This window comes from Lepidochelys olivacea (assembly GCF_965140295.1).
Source record: "Lepidochelys olivacea isolate rLepOli2 genome assembly, chromosome: 10".
Lineage (NCBI taxonomy): Eukaryota > Metazoa > Chordata > Testudines > Cheloniidae > Lepidochelys > Lepidochelys olivacea.
In genome coordinates this window covers 75,483,441-75,498,954 of record NC_140420.1, presented here as the reverse complement: position 1 = coordinate 75,498,954, position 15,514 = coordinate 75,483,441, and positions in this window count along the sequence as shown.

Below are 15,514 nucleotides of genomic sequence, written 5' to 3'. Positions count from 1 at the left end.
AAAGGGTTAAGGGTACTCTTGGCTGGAGAACAATTCATTCTATGGCTAAACGCAATGACAAATAACCATTATTCTTTCCAACTGCACTGATAATCGGGACAGCTTAAACATTTTCGCCGGTATAAGTGAAACCATTAATCCTCTTGGATTTCACGATAAGTGGTGACTGCGAAATAATGACTGTGTCATTGCAGGCAAGAAAAAATGTTAACAATTAAAACAAGTTAGCCATTATCTTACACAGTACTGAATCGCTTTCACATTTCATTAGCAATATTGTAAGTGATATGTACCTTATTAAAAAGCTCTTATTATCCAAGAAACCTAATTAGTCAAAATCTCTCAGTCACTGGTTTAATTTTCTAATGATATAAATGCTGTGTTGGGTAATGCAATGCGAGGAGATTCGGCTGTTTGTCCAAAAAGAAGCTCCAGAATGAAATGCGCAGGATGCTTTACAATAAGCCTGCTGTGTATAGAAATCAATCTCCTTTATTATTGGGGTTTTTTTTTAGGTAAACGAGGATTTTGTTTTCAATATATCACATGAACACGCAGAAAAAAAAATCATCTTCTCCTTCACTACTTAAGCCAATTGCGCAGTGCTGTGCGGATTGTAAGGTCCAAGAAACATCAATGTAACTTTTTTGTCAGGCAGCAAGAGGCATTTTTATTCTCCTCCCATTCAACCCTGCAGCTCTCTATAAATGAAACTGATGAACTAACACCTGAGGCACATCTACACCTGGAAACACAAGAGAAAGAGGCCTCTGTATTTCTCAAATGCAATGTCAGAGATCACATTTTCAAATCCTATAGGCTTTAGCCTCTAAACCCATAAAAAAAGACCCAAAGTAATACCATGGCTGCTGCTGCCTTTAAAATATATACAGGACTAAAAATATGTATCACTTTTTAAAAACCAGACACTGTTTGCCTTATTTTCTTGGCCAGTAGAACTTGGTGTGAATTTTTTTTTAACATATTATGGCTAATGTAGGGCTCAATCCTGCAAATGCTCCCAAGCACATAATGTACTGCACTTAATACACCTGGTAGTAAATGTTTGCATGGCACAGTCCATACTTACTATTTCTCATTTATCTAATGCCAGCCTATTTGACTCTGTACAATAGATACAGCATATTACAATCAGAATCTATTATTTCCAACAGGAAGTGACTAGTTATTCATACCTCTGATTTCCCCATTCATACGTCTCACCATCCATAATACACAGAAACAAAACCAAATGCTCTCCTCAGATGTGCATGCCGAGCTCCCAATGGATGCGTGCATCTGCAGGTCAGTCTTTTTATGGGCCATTGCCTCTACATAGGGACACAGGGTCTGATCTGAAGCCCATGGAAGTCAATGGAAAAACCTCTATTAGCTTCAGTGGACTTAGGGCCAGGGCTTTGGATCAGTCACCTACTCTCCACATGAAATACATGGATATGGTAAATCCAGTTAACATTTAATCCCCTTCTACTAAACAGGTACTAAATATTCCCATGACCCATTTCACCCTTTCTTTCTCTGCCCTCAAATGCCCCGCATAATCCCAGTTTGGGGGGTGAGATGGGGGTTAGATGTATCTATTTGCTACTAGTCATAAGCAGGCCAGAAGGGTGGCTCCAGACTGCTGACTCCAGTTTAAGCTATCTGCCGGACTAGGAGCACAGGATAAAATCTCAGACTTGGACACACGTCATATTAAAATGCTTTGTTCCTTCTAGATCATTGGGCCTCTCCAACTCCCATTAATGTTGGAGCTGCAATGAAGCTGAAAAATTAGGACCCTGGATTTCAAAATTTCTTATTATGGAGGTGCTTGGGATTTTGGTTCAGGCCCATATTAAATAAATATTAATTTACATCAATTTACAGCAGGATTGTTCAATCCAGGTTTACTGTTCAACCCAGGTTTACTACTCAACCCATGTCCTTTAATACAAACAAGTGTCACCGTTACTTTCATGCAACTGTAATTTACAGGTCCTGAGCAACGAAGACAGTTTCAAATTTTCTTACCAAAGTTACTGTTAAAAAAACACATATTATTTTAAAAGTCTGACAAGAAAAGTAGCGAGGGAAGGTAGAATGAGTGAGGAGGCTATTTCTTTGGTCCCTCCCTGAGAAATATTGGCTTTATAATATACACAAGAACAAAGAAAACCAAACCTAAAGCAAATGCTACCAAATCAAAACCCTCCACTACACACACAACTTTCCCTCTGAGGAGAGGATGAGGGAAGGAACAAACCAAACATGAGAGACGTCAAGTTGCCTAATGCACAACCGGCAGGCACTCAGCTGCTAGGATGATGAGCACCTCTATAGAATAGGGTTAGTACACTCCATATTTAAGATCAGGCCTTTTCTCTCTGTCTCGACTGCAAAGGCTCTTGCTCAAATTGTTATCTGCAGCCTTGATCAATTCAATACCCTTCCCGCAGCATCCAGGACACTCGCATCAATTTTTTTCCAGGGTGGCTGTGTTTTGAGGTCCCCTCCCACCCCCATTAGTCAAAGGTTTTAAAATGTTGAAGTATTTTTGAACATTTTGGAGCAAGCACCAATTACAGAAGGGCGTGTTTGTGTGTTCATGAACGCACGTGTGTGTGCACATACACACGCACCACCATGGACCGGCATCTGTCTGTACGGAACATAGCACGCTTTTGTGTGCTGCACTACATGTCTATCATGAATCCACAGGGGGAGATTTTCAAAGGCCTAAATGGGAGTGAGGTACCCAATTCCCACTGAATTTTAATGGGAGCTGGGTTCCTCACTGCATTTTGAGCCTTGAAAATCTTCCCGCATGTCTTAAACTGAGAAATAATTGCTTTCCTTTACAACTACTTCATTATTTGTCCATCAATGAGGCCAAGTCCCTCAAATCCTTAGGCCATGATGCTTGGCATTCATCCTAAGTCCTTTCCAGTTTTCTTTGAATTGTAGTAAGACTAATATTAATGGGAGACCAGCGTGGAATCTACAGTGGTATTTCCTAAACGAACTGGCATCAACATGTAATTTATGGGGGGAAAATTATGAATTAATCAACCAACATATGCCAGGAGCAAGGCACCAAAATTGTAACCTACAACAGGAGCAGGTTGCAACTGGGCATTTTGAGCCCTGCTTCAACCTGTGCATACTTGTAATATCTTTAATACCAGAAGAAAGATTCTAGGATTTTTTCCCCTTAAGCCTGAACCTTATTAAATTCAATTTACTTTGGCCTTTCCTAGCCACAAGGGGAGAATGATATATTTTTTCTCTTCAGGCTGGACTGCACTTAAACGCAACCAGGGATTCATGCAAAACCATCCAAGACTAAGGCAAATGCTTCGGGAAAGAAAATTTACATATAGCTGTTTCTGCAGTAAATTGTCAACTGATGTGTTGCTTCAGGATGGGTCAAATCAGCTGAAAGTCAGACCCCGGCTTTGCCAATGAGTCACAACTTTATCAGGTCCTGCCTCTGGTTATTACTGCCGATGTGACCATCTTGTAACTAAGGAAATGCTAGTGCAAAGCTAGGCCTGTCGTGTTCTATATAATCTCCAGGCCTCAGCCTGTGTCTGCAGGTGTTTCTCTGTATTGAAGTTCCCAAGGGAATCTTCAGCTTCACAGCAAAAGCTGGGTGAAGTGAAAGTGATTTGATTTGGATCCTATTACAGGCACTTTACCTCTTCTATTTCCGTGATAATAGCAGATTGGAGTCGATTATTGTACCGGGAGGGAAGTTAATGAGTTGTCGAGAAACATTGGTAGAAGTGGCACAGGAAAAGGGGCATAAATAAAAGTTTAGAGTGAAGTGAAATCTGGGAAGCAAACCTGCATAAATAAAGTGTGCTTCTCAGCTCCTGTCAGAGTTTTCTGAATGGCTCTGGATCAATTCCCTTCTTTATTTGGACTGAGAAATGAAGGATTTCTTCTCACTTTAACCTCCTCATTACAACCCCTTGTACACCGCTCATTCCTGAGCTCTATCCCCTTTCGCAGGAAACTCAACCACCCAAACACAGTTGCCACAAGGAGAGAGTTTGCACTGATTATCTTGCTTTGTGTTCCCAGGAGTCCAAAAGTTTGCCAGCCTCAACTAATGCACCTCAGAGAGTTACAGAGGCAGGAATGAAACCCTAGCTGGGTTTGAAAGAGGCACTTTATGTCTGTTCACAAAAGAAAAGAAAAACATTGAAAAATTTCCAAGAACTCCTGCTAGGTGACAAAGTAGCATTTGTAAGATGCCCTTCAGTGCTCCTTCAACTTCAATACTGAAACCTTTGTGTTCTCTGTGGTGTGGGTTGAGATGGAAGTGATACTGGGTTAAAACAAACGCATGCTACATCAAATGAGACATGGCTAATAAGACAGAACAATACGGTTTTACTCTGATTTTAAATGTGGCTGAAAATTTTAACATGGCTCACCCACAAGTTAGATCGTATTTTAGCCAACGGTCTGAAGACATTATAATAATTGAAATAGTGCCTGTCATCCACGAAGATAGTCAAACGCTTTACAAACCAGATACACACAGCACCACTGAAAAGCAACCACATCTGACTGCAATGAAATGGCACATAGCAACACTTCCTGGCAGTGTGTGCGCAGGGGAGGGAATGGGGGCAAATCTGGGGCAAAGATGCCAGGGCAAGTCTAGACTCTTATAGAAAGTAGTTCAAAAGTGGCCTGATCTCAGATCTAGTTCCCTATTTACTCTTCTCACTCCAGCCTTTCCGCCCTTTTCATTTCTAACTCCTGCCTTCCATCTTCTTAATGTGCGTATATACTGAACTAACCCCTAATCCCAGTGAGTCAGATGTCCCGCCTCTCCTGATTCAAAACCCTCCCAAAGACCCATTTCTTCCACAAGGCCAGCAAACACCAATATTGTCAACCCCAGGTGTTATCCTTAGTCAGGCCCCCAAAATCATGAAACTGGCTTAAAAATCATGAAATTTTAAAAAATACTACATAGCGGGTTCTTTGCATTTTCCTTCCAGTTTCTGAGCCTGTATGGTACATTCATTTCATGTTTTCAGACTTTTCTCTGCAATGATGAGGGCTGGAAATTTTATTTCTTGAAATGTAGGCTGAGCTATTCATACAGCTGTAACCCACTGGTGAGTTTATGTAACAAATGCCCTTTTGTGCCGGTCCACGGAGGCAATGAGTTGTTACAGCCTCTGTCTGCAGAGTGTTAGTTCAAACTTTAGCAGCTTGTGCTTTTAGCTGTGGAGGTCTCCGGTTCAAACCTTGGTGTGTTGGCTAAGAAGGTGGCCATCACATAATCTCTTGATTCCGGTAAGTAGGGCCTTAAGAGAAATACCCCACATCACAAGACCCATGATAAAACTGTGAGAGCTGACAACATTAACCCAAAGTAGCAGAATGACTTCTGCACCCCAACATTATATGGCTATGCCCTTATTCAGATGAACAGTTAAGGACTGAAGGTACACCAGAAAGACGCCATAAAAGAAATATGCTTTTTCTATAACTTTTTTTCTCCATCTCATGTGCTGATCATTAGGATATTTGGGGGCATTTTCAAATCAAGAAGCCCTTGTGCCATGCACATAGCACCCTGTGCCAATTATGGTCCAACAGAAGGGAGTATAGGGGATTTGCTTTTGTCAGTGAGGCAATGACCCTCCAAGTCCCTTCATTTATCTGTTATTTCATTTAGGATAAAGCTATGAAAGGATACAAGCCCCACTCCATTTAAAAAAGTAGAGGTGACCCATATTAACTGATACTTTCACGGATGCTGTGTTGCCCTCACCTTCGAGAGCCCTTAACTGAAACACTAAAGGCTGAAAATATGTGTGGATTTCACATGACCAACCTTCTTCAGCTTATAAATAGAGTTGGTTCAAGTGCTGCACGCCTAAAAGATAACTGCTTTATGTTTTAATCGGCATAACGCCCCCCCCCCCCGAATGGTCTCATCAGGGCACACATAATTCCTAGAACCCCTGGCTCCCAGGTAAGATATGGTTGCAAAGAAGGTTGCTCCTCAAACACTCACAGCAAGAGTACTGTTATGAAGTGGATGTGTGTTGTGCATACAGGCATCATTGCTCTCCATTGCATCAATGCAAACTTTGCAGAACAAAAATGTGGGTGGTAAATGACATCCAAAATTTGTTGGCTCCATTCAGGGAAGTGAGAATGACCATGGCCACAGCTGAAGATTGTCAGCAGTAAAGAAAAAAGTTTCAAAATCCAAATACAATTAAATCATAGGCTCAAAGACTGGATAAAACAAAATTTCTAATTAAAACAAAAAATATGTGACTGCTTCGGATGGAAAGCACACTGAAATCAACAGGGGTCTCTTCAATGGGTGCAATGAGGTGTGCAGCAGTTTCTGTGTCCCCTCTCCTCAATGCTCTTCTTCTTCTCCACTCTTTCTTCTCTCTTCAAGACTTTCATACTCCCTTCAGCTCTTTTCCTGATCCCTTTTATCTTTCCTCCCCTCCACGTCTGCCAGTTCTCTTTCTCCCTCCCCATTTAGTCTCTCCTCTCGCCATTTCCCATAGTGATTGCCCTCTCCTTCCCCTTTCTAGTCTTTTTGGTTTCTTCCAGTTGCCACCAGGCTCCTTTTTGCCACACCCATTGACCTCTCCTGTCAAATGTCAGAATCATTCAAGCGTTTGTCAGCTTCCTCTGCAAGCTGATCTGCTTTTAACTGCATATCTTATTTATTACTCTGAGTTTGGACTGTGAGTTGGGGATGGATCCTATAAACAGCTATTGTGGAGTTAAGTTGTCATAATACAGTCCTTGTTTCTTCATTTACAGAAAGGACCAGAATGAGTTCTAGGAGGGACTTCACATGAGAGACATGTGGGTAAAAGGTCATTCTCTATTTCTCTGCTGAAGCACATGGGGACTGTTCTGCTCACACAGAACAGTCACCATGTTAACAAGTCGGATTCAAACCCATGCCTTCATACACAGTCCATTATACAACACATCTCAGTCCTCTCTATGAATTGGACGGACAAAAACTCTGTGATGTTGAATTAACTCCACAATTACTCTCCCAGGTTGTACCACTGTGAATGACTGGGATTAACTGTTTTCAAGACCAGACAATTGGTTTATTACTTTAGAGCTGCCCCTGACACTCAGCTGACGACACCATTTTACTTTAAGAAAAATATGGACTAATGATTCTAAAACAAATAATAATAAAAAATAATTCATACATTTTTTTCAAGCAATTAATACAAAATTGTTCCAACCAGCTTTGGCAGTGTCCCATTAGAGTCGGGTGATTTTTGTGGGGGGAAGAGAAGAGGGATTGTTTTTAGACATTATGCAGAATCTACATCCCTTGCAGAATTCTTGTAAAAAAATTCAGCGCTAATAAGAATGACCATACAGAATTTACAAAGAAAGCTCAGACACCCTCTAATAGCATGGCAAGAGAAAAGGTAATGAGAAGCTTTTATTCCAAAGGTTACTAATGAAGAGCTCTTTTGGAAGTGAATAATTTTGGCTGTGACATTGAGTCTTGTACACAAAAGAATGGCAAGGCTGAATTATCTCTTTACAATCCTTATTCTACAGATATAATGCTTCTTTTCCCATTGGTCTATCAGTCTAAACAACCACATTTTAAAAATAATAGCTATTTTTATACCTACCCAGAGGAGAGTGGCACAAATAATATCTGACTGGAGAGAATGAAATTATCCTAACTTGTCAATCCCTCTATACTGTATATTTCACTTGAAATGGATCTGCCTTTACCTATAAGACACCAGGACATTGTGCAGTTACTGATGCCTTACTGTAGAGTCTCCTTCTCCAAACAAAGCTTTCAATTCTGACTAGTTGTTATAGGTGCCTGATTTACATAATGACTTTATGGTTCTTTCTCAACACACAGGATATGAATCATTGTACTCAGATTGTCTTAAAGTCATTATTAGCCAATTAGAACTTTGGGATTTGAATAATCAATCTACAGTTATTTCTTAGGAATCATACTGTGATATGCTAAATGGTGATTGGCAATTTTACTCTGGTTTATAAACTCAGAACTATCAAGGAGTTTTCCAGCAATAAAGACACCACCTCAGCTGCCCTACTTCCTTCAAAGAGATAAGGTGGGTGAGGTAATCTTCTCACCCACGTTTTATCGGACCACTTCTGTGGGTCCAATAAAAGAGATTACCTCACCCCTTGGTCTCTCTAAAGGCCTGGGACCAACACGGCTACAACAACACTGCATACTGCTCCTTTCAAAGGAAGCAAGAAAACCTTCAAAACTGACAGGAAAGAAGAAAAAAAGCAAAAGGTAAACAAACTTGGATGGTCAAACTAATTGGAAAGAGAACAATTGTCTAGTAGTTATTAGAGCAGAGGACTAGAAGTTGGAACTCCTAGATTCCGTCTCCAGCTCTGTTACTGATTCACTGTTTAACCATGGGCCAGTCACAAAAATCTGTCTGTCAAAGTTTCCTCACCTATAAAATTGGGATTGTGAACAGTAATGTAGCTCAGAGAACAGGGCTAAAAGTTCATATAGTACCAAGAGTTCACTTGAAACTAGAGTGGATCCTGAAATCAGCTTATTACACAGAGTTTAACCCTAGTTTAGGGAATGTTCCCAAACTGAGATTATATTTTTTGTTATTCACACAAAAAGGATCCTGTAAGGTTTGCGTATTTCTAGGTACCTGTCTTAATGTTTGTCAGGCCCTTTTTGATCCATAGAAAGGTGTTACATGAGGCAAAATATGATCATTATTAACAATAATAAATAATAGGGAAATATGGGGGATATGTGATACTGCATCCAAGTGGCTAATAGAGATATTAATCTATTCATATTACAGAATTTTTTTGGTGCCAGTTGACAATGACATTGAGATTGGGAAGCTACCAAGACCTTATTAGAAGAGCTGCTACCTCATGGCATATTCCCCTTGCAGATCATAACAGAGTAGAGAGAGAGAGTTCAGTCAAAGTTACATATTTGGGCACACTTGCAGATCACGCCATTTTTGTTTGGAAATCTCCTGGTAACACACTCTTGATACCATCACGGCCATTTGATCAGGAACAGAAACTACCCATGTGGATGATGAATCGTGTGACTGAGTAATAGCCTAAGTCAACTGTGGATGTGACCGTTCACTGGAAGAAGGCAGCATAATGAATCTGCTCCAGGGCTTAGGGGGTTAAGTGCCTTGCCGGAAGACGAGTTAATGATGTACTGCTGCATTCAATGAAGATTGATTGAGAATAGTATAAATGGGCAATGGGCAAGGACAAAGGGGCTTGCTTTTGGGAATGAAGCAGAGTGGTGGGGGAGAGACAGATTACAGCTGAAGGTGGCTGGTGTGCCGGGTTGAAAGAATAGTCTCTAAAACTGCAGGGAGAGACATTTCAGTGAAGAAAATTTCACTCATGTTTCCAACTGTGAGGCAGACTGGGAGAAGAATGGTAGTGCCAAATGTCTACTGATAAGATTTACATCACATAAGACAACTAAATTGCGGCACAGGTGTAGCTGAACCTTATGTTATACGATAGTCTTCTGCTTAGTGAGCTGCTTTAAACTTTGAACGAGCATGCTGACTATTTTATATTAAAACCAAAATGTAAACCATAGGGATAAAATATGCAAGAAGGAAACAGCAAAAGGATGCAAAATCCCCTTATTATGGCAGTGTGCTGTCCTGTGGTCTTGAACAAATACCGGGCATTAATATTTCAGGTACTCAGGAGAGGAACTGGCATGACACAGAGAGACAATGACCATGCTGCAGTCTCATTACAAGGCTATCAGAGAGCGAATGTACTCAGAAAAGAGAGACTGAGCAGAGTTCACTACATCAAGTTCAACAGGTGACTGGCACAAAGGCAGACAGAGAAATATCATTATAAATCTAGCCAAAGTAGAAGAGTTTTACAGAGATAAATTAATAGCATCTAATCTCTTTTAATTCTGGTTAATGCTGCATGTTATTACTGTACCCAAGATAAAGACAAAAGCTTTGCCCAATAAGTACATAAGACGCTCCAGTTACAAAATATAAATAAGAATAGTTTTAGTCTGCTACTGAGACAATACGGTTAACAGTGTAAATCCAAAATAGGAAGAGTGCTGGGGAAGGAAAGTCTGTGGCATTGATACCATACAAAATAGACCATTATAATCTCAAGACTAGTTATCCTTCATCTAATAAGAAAGCCTGGTGGTGCAATAAAGCTACATTAACTTTTCTCAATTAATCTCATTATAACACCCATTTGCTATAAGGAAAAGGACATTTATTCACTACCCCATTGCAATGGCTCACTGTAATCCACCCTTCCTTTTTTAATTTCTCCTCCTGCACAAGAACAGACAAAGGAGTCCAGAATAACCCACTTAATGTAGCATCTCCCCATGTATTTACACTCAGGTCTAGATACACTAGTAGTAATTACCTAACAGATTTCCATCACAACTTTCTTGGTTAATCAGACCTGCCCCTCTCTCCCAAGTAGAAAAGACAGACCATCAGCGTCCCCTCCCTCCCAGTAAGTGAATCATCTTAAACACTTTATGTCTAGGATGAAATTCAAAATTATAGTGAATCATCCAAAACATTTTATGTCTAGGGAGGAATTTTTCCTCATTTCCTTGTCCTTTCTCCAGCATCTAGTCTAAGGGACTGTTCATACATTATGCAATACACTAGGTGGGAGGTCCTTAATTTTGGGTGATTGTTTCAGTGTCACAAAGTGTTATAAGAGGGTCTAGAAAATAACCAAAAAATATGATACGTAATTTGTGGACTGCCCCTAATAGAGGCCAGTCCTAGGCTGACTTTGGTCCTGTTGTGTCACTACTCAAAAGGGAGTGCACATGTTGCTACACCCCTTTAAGGTGTGTAATATACTCCCCTCTAGAACTGGTTGAGAAATAATCCTGATATTCTTTCCTTTTGTATTTTATTTATTTATTTTTGCTATTTGAAAATTCATAAACAGTTGAAACGTTTGGCCAGCGCTAGAGTTGGTAAAAAAGATGGTGGGGAATTTTGTCAAAATCCCCCACCCCCGCTTTTTTTTGAGTGAATTTCAAAAATTTTGACATTTCAACTTTTCATTGAAATTTGAAAAAACTTCAACCAGTTCTGCTCACCAAAATGGCTGGCACGTGATGGATGGGAGATGGAGTCATGGCACTGCTGTCTCTCTGCCAAGTCCACCCACTTTGGGCTGCCAGGTGCAGCCAGGAGATTAAATGGGGAGCAGTCCCTGTGGTTTCCTGGGTATGCGGACTAAAATTCTACCCGACTCTTCTGCAAACTTCCCCAGTAAGCCCCCATCCCCAATTTCCATCTCTACTATGCACTCACATAAGTGCCAAACAGGATCTAGTCTTGAGTGTTTGGATTTTCCCAAAGCTGGGTGTGAAGAGACCATTTCCCTCTGTTGCCATCATTCCATACTTTGAAAATAGGTGCTATTGCACTTTTATACTAGCTTTATAAAACCATATCGTATGACTCACATGCCTTGCTTTGTCCACTGTAACTTGCATCCATTTTGGTTTGCCTCCTACAGTCCAAGAAAATCAAATGTTTCTGAATGGAGTTCAGTATCACAGTTTCAATCAAGATTTACTATAACTAACATCACACATGCCCATCAGTTTAGTCTATATGTTTTGCTTTAGCCATTCTTTGTACAGCTTCAAACAAAAACAAACAAACAAAAAACCCAAAATACAAAAACATCACAATCAGGGCTAGATTAAGACATAGGCACTACAAGCATGTGACTATGGTCTCCGTACTTTGAGTTATGTGATATCGGAATCTCAGCTTTCCTTTAAAGAAAGGTGGGTGTGCTAAGCTTCTAGCCCTCATGGTTAGGAATAAAAGATTTAAAATGTGAACCAAGTGTAAATACAGTAACATCTGCCTGAGTATGCAGATGGCCGGAAAGAATAGCTCTCAGCGATGTGAACTGCTCCTTTCATCTCAATGGGGTGTTAACTCTAGATTCACTGCTCTGGGAGGCCCTGGCAACACTACTCAAACAGAGGATTGTGTGTGGCAGGAGGAAAAGAGTGCAGAGGGCCATGCCACACCCATCCCAGCAGAAACACATCAGCTATTTGGGATGCTCCCCTGCTGGAGTCCCCTATCATTCTGGGTAAGAAGGGTTCTCTTCCCACTTCAAGAAATGGACAGGGCTACAGAACAAGGGAAGGGCCACTGAATGAGGGGGTGGGACCACAGGGCAGAGCAATGGAGGATATTCATTAGTGGTGTGCCATAGGGCCCAGGTTACTTTAATCTAACCTCGAGCATAGTCAGTAAATATTCTGGTTTGGGGGGGATTCAGGTTTTTTACAAAAACTCCAAATTTCTTCAAAAAGCAGATGCTTTTCAGACCCCCCCCCCCCATTATTCAGCTAAAACCACAATTTTTTGTAGAAAAAATAGTTTTGCTCAGTCTTAAATAGCAGTTGATTCTCCCTGAGCAATGTGCCCCAGTGGCCACCGGCTCTATCTGATCATGGACACAGTGACCATGCTTCTTCCCTTGACCACCAGCCTCCTCCCAGAAGAGGTTTACAGGCTGCTATCACTGAGTTTATCTCTGCTCTGTAGTGGGTGCAGAGATGCACTGTGTACTTGCTCCGTAGCCACCCGCCACTCTTCTGCTGCCTCTAGGTGAATTTATCTTCTAGGAGGGGCATTTAGATAATTTCATATTGGACCCCTCTCCCCCCCCCCCTCCAACTGTCCAAGTGTTTATAATGTGAAGTAAATAAATCTGCTCAGTTTGGATAATTCTGAAATTTTGCCAGTTTATCCCTGTGTCTGTTGGGCTCTCTACTGCTTGTTGCTTATTATCTAATACTTTCGCCTCAGACTCATTTAAATATTTTTTTCTCCCAGGCCACACTCTTTAAGAAAGGGAAGAGGGAGGATGGGTTCTTTTGCTGCTTAGGCTCCCTTCCTATTTATGACTTGAGGTTTCAGGACGCTTTCCAAAACTTTCTCTCTCCCCTCTTGTAATTCAAATCTATTGTACCCATAAAAAAAATCTGGGATTTATATTTCCCCTCCCCTTTGGAAAAAAAAAAGGGTTTAATTTGATAATTGCAGAAATGAAAGGCTTCTTTCAAACCTGACATTAAAAATCTCTAATAAAATGGGGAAAATGAAGGTCTAGGATGACAGTCTTTATCAAAGTGTATATAGAGACATTATATGTTCCAGTAATTGTTTAGGCCGGTGAATTAATGAAACCCTCGCTGTAAGTCTCCATTTGAAATGATTTCAGTGGTGTCTGCTGCTCTGCTGCTTTGGAAAAGCCTGTTGTCTGAAGCTCTGGAGAAGGGCCTTGAACCCTGCCATTCAATCCCTTTCAGCCCATCAGCTGAGTCTAATTGCCAGAAAGCACACGAGACCCCTAAGCCTGATTGTTCCTCGACCCCCTTTGAGGTTCTGAGGCATGAAAAGCAAAAGGGAAAAAAAAAGCTCTCTTTTGATCTTCTGTTTCTTTCTCTCTCTCTCTCTCTGTCTCTCCCTTTTTTCTTGACTACTCCTACTCTAAGAATGACACATTTCTTTATATGGCTTCTTCTCCTTCTTATAAAGACAATAATTAATAAGGCCTTTATAAAATGAGGCTTGAATTGGTGTCACCTTCAAGGGTGGTCCAGGGCTCTGAAGTGAAACCCCCGGTGGGCTTAGGCATTGCATGGCCTTTGCACAGGTCAGGTTTAAATACCCTGACCTCAATTTTCACTCTCCTCCACTAATGAGCCGATTCACACATGGATACAAAATTATATGAGGGAAAAGACAAAAGGAGCAAGGTGTAGTTGATACCACACTGGCCAAATTTTGTTATCATCTTTGTGTCGATGACATCACGGCTGTGGACATTCTCAAAGTGGTGAAATCTCTCTCTCTCTTTTTGTCTCCTGCTATAAGCTTTATATAATTACTTTCACAAACTCGCACTCTCTGCCTGTTATTTGTTCAGATGTCATGAAGCAGCGGCATTAGGTGGGCCCGGCGACCAGTTGCAGGGCTCTTGTGTGGTTACACAAGCATAACTGGGTCACTTTTCTGGAGGTTCTGCTTCACTGCCTCACTGTCAATTGTTAGGATAAAGTGGCATTATTTGTATCCATTCTATTTCACAGGCTTATCAAGTTGACATCAAAAGTCCCCTCGATCTCCCCCACCCCACAAAAAAAAAAGATCAAACCAAAGATGTTGTATGTCCATTAAAAGAAAAATGGCACTGGTTGACATTGAATGAGTTATCAAAGGTAGCATGGCATTGATTGCATAAGCTTCTTGGTTACTTTAAAATGCTTAACGGGTTTATTAAAAGAAAACTGTGCCCACAGCCAAACCCATGGGTTATAATCCTGTCAGATCTCACAAGCTAAGCAGTGTCAATCTTGGGCAGTATTTGGATGGGAGATACATAGAATTCTGGGGTGTCAGCAAGACGCACTCTTTCCTCTCTGTCAGGAGAGCCTGCAGCAAATCAGTATCCACATTGTTATGTCTTTAGTGGCTCAGTGCTTCCTCATGACACTTGTACAAAATGGTTTTGTTAAGGTCCTAAATATTTGTGCCCATTAAAAAATCCCATGCCATTTTTTTCTTACCATAGGACAACTCACCCCAGTGTTCCTAATCACATAATAACATTCTATCAACCTTACTGTTTTAATCAGATGTTATATTTGTCACTTCTTGTCCTGAATTGTTGTGCAGTGTTCCTGTTAAACAGTAACTCTATTCCTCAGATGTAGCTGAATGTCACTAGAGGTTGGAGTGATTCCTATATCCTTTATCTACCTCTTCAGGGTACTGTGAGGGTCAGTGAATGAACGTTAGCAAGGTGCAGTGAGTTCTTCAGGCAACAGTGCATTAGAAAGAACAACATATCACCAGTAGGCCAACTCCTTAAGTCCTTACTGGGTCCTTATTCAGGCAAAGCTCCCACTAAGTTCATCTTCAGAATTAAAAACACTTTAAAAACATTCATTCATTGAGTCTCATGATATCCTTATGAGGTAGGCAAGAGACAAATAACAATCCCTTTCTTAAAATGCAGCCACCTCTGGCCTATAAACCAACTGGTGTTTACTAACCTTTCCATAGTAATTTCCCCATAATAAGGACTGGTTAAAAAATGGAGTCAAGACTTCAGGATTTGTTGATGATTAATTAGTCCTATAGTTGTATTATGTCAGTAGCTATCATGGAAATCTAATGGGGAAGAGTCCTGTGATCTGAACTTTTTTTTTTTTTAATGATCAGTTGCAGTATCCACTTTGACTCATCTCAATTTATATTATTTTGCCAGATAAATATTAAGAGGAAGCAGCCATGGAGATTTGATGCATGCATGTCACTCCTCCACGCCAACAACATGCTACCTTTAATATTATTGTACTAACCCTAAAACCCAAGAAATAAGAACCAAACCTCACTGG